Raw genomic sequence first — 9185 nt, 5'->3', positions numbered from 1 at the left:
AATTTAAGAAAGCAGCAACACAAACTAAAATTAAAACAGAAACAACAAGAAAATTCAGGATAAAGATGAACAACACAAAAAAATGAAGAACACAAAAATTAAAAGAAGAGATGGCACTTATCTCTTGAAAAACCATGGCTCATGATACCAAATGATGGAATGGTGCCTTCATGACCAAATTCTTTTCTTGAATTTTGGAGAAGATTGGTGGAAGCTTTAATGGAGGAGATGAACAAGGATGGCTCAGATAGAGTTATAGTTTTCTTAAAGGTGCATGATAGGTAGGGAGAGTGATTGGTTGGGCCATATCACTTGAGTTAGGTGAAGAAGAAGAAGATTAAAGTGTCTATCCTAGAGGGACAAGACAAGAGAGTGAGATGACTAGCAATCTTGGCAGCAATTCACTCATTCATCTTGAAAATTCATCAGCCAAGCATCTCTATTTATAGGAGAGAGGGTTGAACATTTTGGAGCAAAAATTTGAAAATTCAAAATAAAACTCTCAAATGAGAAGGTTCCATGTGGAGTCATGCTTTCCATGTTTAGCTCACACCTTCCATGCTAAATCCTCTCCACTCCTAGGTTCCCCTGTGGACATCCATGTGTTCCATGCCAAGGTAATTTTCGTCCTCCAAAATACCCTAGACGTTTTAGGGTTACATTAGGCTCAAAGAAGCCCAATTGTTACCCTAACTACTCACTTTTAACCCTAACTAGACCTATTTTACTATTGGCCCGAATTCAAGCCAAAAAACCTATGCTACTTGGCCCAAATATTTGGTCCAATTATTTTATGCTACTAGGCCTGATACATGGCCCATGAAATCCTAAACAACTTTATACAATTTATTTAAGTTAAAGCTTGGCCCAAAAAATAATGTTGACTAGTTAGCAGAAACTCAGTCTTCTTGTGTTCTTCTGACCAAAGCTCTAGTTTATGTTTTGATGACTTGGAGGTCTTCTTGGATATGTTCGTACATTCCTTCACCCTAGATTTTTTCTTTTGACCCAAATGTGCAAATAAATCGATAAACAACCTTTAGGTCTTCATCCTCCTTATTATGTGGTTGTGTGTGGTTGAGGTCTTTGCCATCACTTTCTATATATATAAAGGAGATGCAACATGTTTTAAATAGAAAACTTACTACCTTTGTAGAAAATCAAAACATCATACAAAGTATGTAAGGGAACAAATTACCTTTAGTAGATATTATGGGTTGAATGAATAATTAAAGATGTTTGTATTAAGCCCATACTAGCAAGACAAAACAAGAAAGGAGAGAGAATCTCTTGGTTTCACATCCCTTTTGAGAATCAAAATAACTTACCTTACCACCATTAACTCTAAGATACAACTCAACATATTTAAGAATAGTAAGAATCTAATGACAAAATCTATTATTAAAACCAAAGCCATTAACAACACTTAAAATATCCTACCAATCACGAGTACACAAAACTTCACTACTAAAATATAATATTTAAAGTTGGCCAAAAATCAACGTTAACAAGTAAAAGTTGACACTAATTAGCCAATGATGTTGAATTAGCATCGTACTTATGTGCAACTCTAAAATTAATGAAGGTGAATCATTAGTGTTCTCTTTTAAAGGTCTACTCTTAGTAGCTAGCGTTGGCTTAGCCAACACTAATTTATCATTAATTTTAAAATAATTTTTGAATTAATTTTAAAATAATTTTTTTAATTAAATCAATTTATCATCCGCTTGGCTGACACTAATACGTTTTTTATTTTAAAATATATTTTAAATTTTAATTTAAATTATGTCAATTTGACTGAAAGTAATGACAATAATTTAAACAAAGTAAGTTTCTAGTAAAATGTTTTCATCTTCAATAAAATAAAATATAAATGAAAAAATACAAAAATACAAAAATAATTATAGGAAATGAAGGAGATCAATGTTGATGAAGGAGATGAATGCGAATGAAGTAGATAAGTGTTAATAATAAAGGAGATAAGTGTGAGTGAAGAAGGTGGATCTGGATGAATGTAGATGAAGGAGATAAGTGTGAGGAGATGCGTGAGTGTGAATGAGGGAGATGAGTGAGAATGGAGAAGATGAGTGTGAAGAAATTTATACAAAAAGGTAAGTGAGGAGATTTGTCATATTTAAATATGGCCTTTAGATTAAAAACAATCTATGATTCCTATTTTTTGTCACAAAGGCACACAAATTCATATCATATTAATTATTTATAAATACTAAAAATAAGTAATACTAACCTTATTTATTTTATTTCGAGTAAACTAAGTCAATGCTAGTTTGACCTATGTAGCAAACTATAAAACTATGGACACTAATTTATTAGTCTTGACTTTTTGAAGATTGACTCTAAGTAATGTTGGCTAAGCTTATGTTAATTCATCACTAACTTTTAAACTAATTTTTAAATAAAAAAATTTAATGTCAACCAAGTCGATGCTAATGAATTTTTATTTTAAAATTTATTTAATATAGTGTCAGTTAAGCTGATGGTAAATGAAATCTATATTCAATATTAACTTAATTTGTGTTGGTGTGGTTGACACTAATGACAATAATTTAAAAAGTAAAGTTTCTCATACAACGCCTTCATTTTCAATAAAAATAAAACAAATAAAAAAATTGTAGTGGATGAAGAACACGAGTGTGGATGTAGAAGATGTGTGTGAATGAAATACATGAGTGTGAATGAAGGAGATGAGTGTGGATAAAGAAAATGAATGTAAGAAGATGAGTGTGCATAAAGGAGATGAGTGTGGGGAAGGAGATGAGTGTGGATAAAGGAGATTAATGTAAATGAAGGAAAAGAGTGTGGATAAAGGAGATTAATGTATATGAAGGAAATGAGTGTGGATGAAGGAGATGAGTGTGGATGAAGAAGATGGGTATGAGTGAAGTAGATGAATGTGATGAGTTTGTGGATGAAAGAGATAAGTGTGAACGAAGGAGATGAATGTGGAGAGATTTATATTGTGGGTGAAGAAATTTGTTATCTTTAAATTTTGGCCTTTAAATTAAGAATAATATATGGTTCTTATTTGTTTTCATGAAGACACACGTATTCATAACATATAAACTAGTATTTGTTAATCTGACACTGAATTAAATAAATATTAAAGATATATTATATTAGTGTTGTTTTAATCGATACTAACTCAAATAAAAAATAAAATAAACAAAATTAGTGTAAATGTAATCCATGCTAACTTAAATATAAATACTAAAAGAAAATAAAATTAACATGTCTGAAAATAACTTAATTTATTTTTAATATTTATTTTAGGTGTATCAGCGAGTCGATATTAATATAAATATTTTTACTTATTAAAAATAGTTAGTTAGTGTCAGGTCAAAGTCGTTTAAAGTGACTCTATTAGTGTTTAACATTAAACAAATTCTATAGAACTCTATTAAAGTTGGCTAAACTAACTCTAGTTAGATACTAGCATAAATGCTTTTATTTATTAAAATGTTAGCGCTGACTTAAAGTTGGTCAATCAAACTATATTCTTGTAGCGGGTGTTAGTGTAGTCATATATTTTACACAATATAAATTAAATTAAAATTAATTTCACATTTTTTAACTTTTAAAAAAATTAACTTAATGTAATTATTTAGAAGCTAATTTAATGTTTCCTTGTAGAAAAAAAAAATAGTCGTAACGAATAGGGTTTTATTTATTTTTTAACTAAAAAAAAGCTACTATAATCAATTCAATTCTTATATTTAAGATAAATAGTGAGTTTGGTACAATAATATTGACAGATTTTGTTTTTAATACAATAAAAATAAAAGAATTAATACACAATTCTTAATTTTGTTTGAACTCATCTAAAGGTTAAGGTAATTGGACACAACCTCAAATAATTGTCCCTTGTGTTTATTAGAAAGAAATTAAAGTGAATATGCAGTTAATTTTTCATTTAATAAACACGTCTACCAAATTGCTATAGACCAAACACCTCCTCAATTACTTCAACCATTAATTCAAACAAAACTAAGTGGAATTAATATTTTTATACTAAGATTGTTTTTTATTTTGTCTTAAAAAAACAAAGTATATTAATAGTTACTGCATTGAACCGATTATTTTATCCTATATTTAATATAAAAAAATAATTTTATGGAACCTGAGAAAAAACGTATTACTTGAATCTGAAAAGAATCGGTATTTGAACAATGTTAAATATCAGACCGTGACATAATAAATATTGCAAAAGTAGAAAAAACTATTATAAGATCATTAAATTAAAATGTGTGAAAAATGTAAAGGACAAAAAATAATTATTTATTTTTTTGGTTTCACATAACCGTAAGAGTCCTAACAATGAAGCTTATATAATTAATTATTGGCTATGGGGCATATACAAAATGATAAAATCTTATATATTATTATTATTATTTTGGTTTAGAAACTTAATAACGAATAGTATCGGTTAACCGTAGTGACCCAATGTGGTAAAATAATAGTACAATGAAGACTTAGTTTCCCACAATCATTTGGACCAATTAATAATAACTGAATATAAAAGCAATTGAATTACGTAAGACTAATATCATCAAACTTTATTTGCTTAATTCATTTTTAACCGCTGAGCCTTCTCTTCCATCTGTTTTAGTTGATCATGCTTTATTTTTTAAATTCCATCTGTTTTAGTTGATCATGCTTTATTTTTTAAATGGATTGGTTTAGATGACAACTTTATAAAATTTCAAATGTTTTACTGAATAAGTAATAAGTATTTCATAATTCAGTTGAAATAGATTATGCATTAAAGTCATTGTAATTGAATAGTTTTGAAAGTTAATGTCATTTTCATATCTATTCCTGTTGTCTCCTTTTGTTGGCCTGAGGAGTTTCCTTCCATTTTCCCTTCATTTACAAATTTTTTCCTTTGAAACGTTCTTCCTTGCTTGATTTGGAATAGTGAATAAGACTGCGTAGAAATTAAGCCTCGTTCATTTAATGCCAACAACTTAGGCTGTTGCCGAGCAAATCACAAATGTAATGGTGGTCTTTGAAACTTCCTTCCTTGCTTCACTTGCAAAGTCAATAAAGACAGGGCCAAGAATTTAAGCATCGTTCACGTATTGCCAACTACTTATATCCTGTTGCTGATCAAATCATAATTGTAATGGTTGTGTTTTCTCTTTTATTCATACCAAGGTTTAGAGCATAGCACAAATTTCATAACAGCAAAATTGTAATGGGCAGTTACTTTCTCAAAATATTGTTATTAGTGTTTGTGTGCCTTGCGCAAACCAATATTTCCATTCTTGGATTCAACTCCCCATCACAGAGTTCATACGTGAAATGCAGAGAGAAGGAGAGACAAGCACTCCTCAATTTCAAGCAAAGTGTTCGAGATTACTATGGCATGTTGTCCACGTGGAGGGACGATGAAAATTACAGAGAATGTTGCGGATGGAAAGGTATTGAGTGCAACAATGAAAATGGCCACGTAGAGATGCTTGATCTTCGTGGTTCAGAATCGCATTATTTGTCAGGTTCAATCAATATCACTGCACTGGTTGACTTGCAAAAATTGAAACATTTGGATCTCAGCTCTAATCGTCGTGTCAATGGCCGTCAAATTCCAGCCTCCATAGGCTCCTTTCAAAGCTTAAGATATCTCAATCTATCACAATCAAGTTTCTCAGGGACAATACCTTATGAACTGGGAAATCTCTCAAACTTAGAGTATCTTGATCTTAAAGAAACTGATCTTAATGGAGAAGTTCCTTCTGAACTAGGAAAGCTTTCAAGTCTGCAATATCTTGATCTAAGTGACAATGATGATATCTACGGAGAGGTTCCTTCTCAACTTGGAAGTATATCACATTTGAGGCATCTCGATCTTTCAGGAAATTCACTTTCCGGAGAACTTCCTTTTCAGGTTGGAAATCTTCCTCTCTTGCATTCTCTTAGACTTGGTGGTAGTTCTGATCTTAAATTAAAAGATAGAGATTGGCTATCTTCTCTCTCTTCATTAACAACTCTTGGCCTCTATTCATTTTCTGATCTTAGCTTCTCTCCCTACTGGCTTCCAATGATTAGAGAGCACATTCCAAACTTAAGAGAATTGAGTCTAGTTGGTTGTGGTCTTTCAGATGATCATATTTCATCTTTGTTTCCATCTCATTCCAACATTTCCTTTTCTCTTTCCATCCTTGATCTATCTGATAATATGTTGACATCATCAATTTTTCAATTGTTGTCCAACTATAGCCCTAATCTCCAAGAGCTTCATCTTTCTAGTAATAACATTGTTTTGTCGTCTCCCCATTATCCAAACTTTCCTTCTCTTGTGATCCTTGATCTCTCCAAAAACAACCTGAATTTGACATCATCAATATTTCAAGGAAATTTCAACTTTAGCACCAAACTACAAATACTTCTTCTACAAAATTGCAATCTTACTGATAGAAATTTTCTTGTGCCAACCCCGTCCAATAAAGACTCTTCATTTTCTATTGTCACCCTTGATCTCTCAGATAATCTACTGAAATCATCGGCTGTATTTCACTGGGTTTTCAACTTCACCACCAATCTTCAAAGCCTTTTCCTTCATAATAACTTGATAGAAGGTCCCATTCCAGATGTAATTGGGAAAGTAATGAACTCTCTTGTAGTTCTTATGCTCTCTGAAAACAAACTGCAAGGCGATATTCCATCTTCCCTGGGGAGCATATGCACATTGAAGGAATTATTCTTAAGCCATAACAACCAGAGTGGGGAAATTTCTAGCTTCATTCAGAATTCTTCAAGGTGCAACAACCCTGTATTAGAGACGCTGGATTTATCTAATAACCTGATTATTGGAAAGCTGCCTGATCTTTCACCCTTTACATCTTTAAGAAGTTTATCTCTTTCCAACAATCAGTTAACTGGAGAAATACCAGAAAGCATTGGGTTCCTTTATCAGTTGCAGTCTCTTCATCTCGAGGAGAATTACTTGAAGGGTGAAATCAATGAATTGCATCTCACAAATTTGTCCCAATTGATAGAACTAGATTTATCAGACAACTCATTGTCTCTACGGTTTGGTACTAGCTGGATTCCACCTTTCCAATTATATAATTTGGGACTAGCTTCTTGCAAGTTGGGTCCTAGCTTCCCAAGCTGGCTCCAGGATCAAAGTCAACTAAGCTTCCTTGATATTTCTGATGCGGGGATTGATGACTTTGTACCTCATTGGTTTTGGAACAATTTACAGTTCATACAAGAGTCAAATATGTCTTACAATAGTCTCAAAGGTACAATTCCGAATTTAACAGTGAAGTTGGTAGACGATGGTCCAAATGCAATAATTCTAAATTCAAATAAACTTGAAGGTGTAATTCCCACATTTTTGTCCCACGCTGGCAAGTTGGATTTGTCAAAAAATAAGTTTTCAGATTTAAATACATTATTGTGCGGAAATAGAGTAGCAAAAAATATGCTTATTTTGGATTTATCAAATAATCAAATAGCGGGACAAATGCCTGACTGTTGGAAACATCTAAGTTTACTAAAATTTCTTGATCTAAGAAATAATAAATTATCAGGGAAGATTCCACAGTCCATGGGTTCTCTTGTTAATTTGGAAGCTCTGGTCCTACGAAACAACAATTTTATTGGAGAACTGCCACTCACATTGAAGAACTGCTCTAGCTTAGTTTTATTGGATGTAAGTAAAAATATGTTATCTAGTGAAGTACCCTCTTGGATTGGGGAAAGTATGCAACAATTGAAAATCTTGAGCTTGCAAGTAAATCGCTTCTTTGGAAGTGTTCCTGTACATCTCTGCTCTTTGAGTCAAATTCAAGTCTTGGACCTCTCAAGGAATAACTTGACAGGAGAAATTCCAACATGTTTGACAAATTTTACCACATTGATTGAAATGAGCGCAATGCCAAGGGAAATTGTAAGGGAACGAAAAATTACAACTCAAATATCTTATGAAGATATTTATGATGCTTACTTGTTATTGGCGTGGAAAGGTCAGGATCGTGAGTTTTGGGAGCCAGAGAACCTTCTTAAAAGCATTGACCTCTCAAGTAATGATTTAACAGGTGAAGTGCCCAAAGAGGTTGGATATTTACTGGGATTGATTTCTTTGAATTTATCAAGAAACAACTTTCATGGAGAGATTCCTTCTGGTATTGGGAATTTAAATTCGTTAGGAATTCCTAGACTTATCAAGAAATAATTTCTCTGGAAATATTCCTTCCACTCTTCCCAACATCGATAGCCTTGGTGTGTTAGACCTATCAAACAATAATCTCAGTGGAAGAATCCCTCAGGGGAGACATTTTGAAACCTTTGATGCCTCTTGTTTTGAAGGAAATATTGGTCTTTGTGGAAATCAACTCAACAAAAGTTGTCCTGAAGACAAGACAATACAAAAGCCTCAAGAGCCAGCGGTTGATGGTGTAAAAGACAATTCAATTTTCCGTAGAGCATTATACATGAGCTTGGGGATAGGTTTCTTTGTAGGCTTTTGGGGCTTATTTGGGTCAGTGCTACTTTGGCAGCCATGGAGAATTGCTTATATGAGATTCTTGAATAGGCTAATTGACTATATACTTCTAATGGTTGAACTGAACGTTGCCAAGTGTCATAGGTGGCTCGAAGGATAGTTAATTGGTACGTTTTTCCAATAACTTATTTCTTAGTGTTTATTTCTCTATTTTAGTTAACTTAGAGTGATAATGTATTTTTTTAGAGTAGTATTGCTTATATCCGTTCCAATCAAGTTGTTCTACTTTTCTTACTAATTCTTTACTCTTTATATTGCTAATTTTTATCGTTTTACTTCATTATATCTCTTCACTTGTATCTCTCTCACACCCACAAATTGGTCTCCATTAATTTCAAATTTAAAAATTGAGTTTGTCCAATTCTATTTTTTAATTATTTAGTGCCTTTAACAATAGTAATTTTCTAGAAAATCATTTTTTTTTACTTGTAATAAGCATATTATAGATGGGGTGCACTATTTAGATAAGTTTTGTTGTTTTCAGACAACTTCTCTGTTGTTTAAACCTCTTTATCGAGTATCTAACTTTTTTTCATCACGGCTAATGTATGTATTTTGAATTGTATCACAAATTTGCAGTTTATCGAATATTAATTTTAAAACTTCTATCTTGGATGGAAGCTGTATGGATTACTGGAGGAGTAGGTATTAAGGT

The 9185-nt window shown here is 32.1% G+C and overlaps 1 pseudogene across 1 annotated transcript; it reads left to right on the top strand.

The window, feature by feature from the left end:
* The first annotated feature begins 4976 nt into the window (after positions 1 to 4976).
* On the top strand, positions 4977 to 9185 carry LOC137837547 (receptor-like protein EIX2; annotated as a pseudogene). Its single transcript, XR_016520637.1, has 2 exons — positions 4977 to 8637; positions 9110 to 9185. The product of XR_016520637.1 is annotated as a receptor-like protein EIX2 (transcript).

This window comes from Phaseolus vulgaris, chromosome 4 (assembly GCF_051622355.1).
Source record: "Phaseolus vulgaris cultivar YP4 chromosome 4, ASM5162235v1, whole genome shotgun sequence".
NCBI classification, from domain to species: Eukaryota; Viridiplantae; Streptophyta; class Magnoliopsida; order Fabales; family Fabaceae; genus Phaseolus; species Phaseolus vulgaris.
This window is presented reverse-complemented; position numbering and strand designations above follow the sequence as displayed.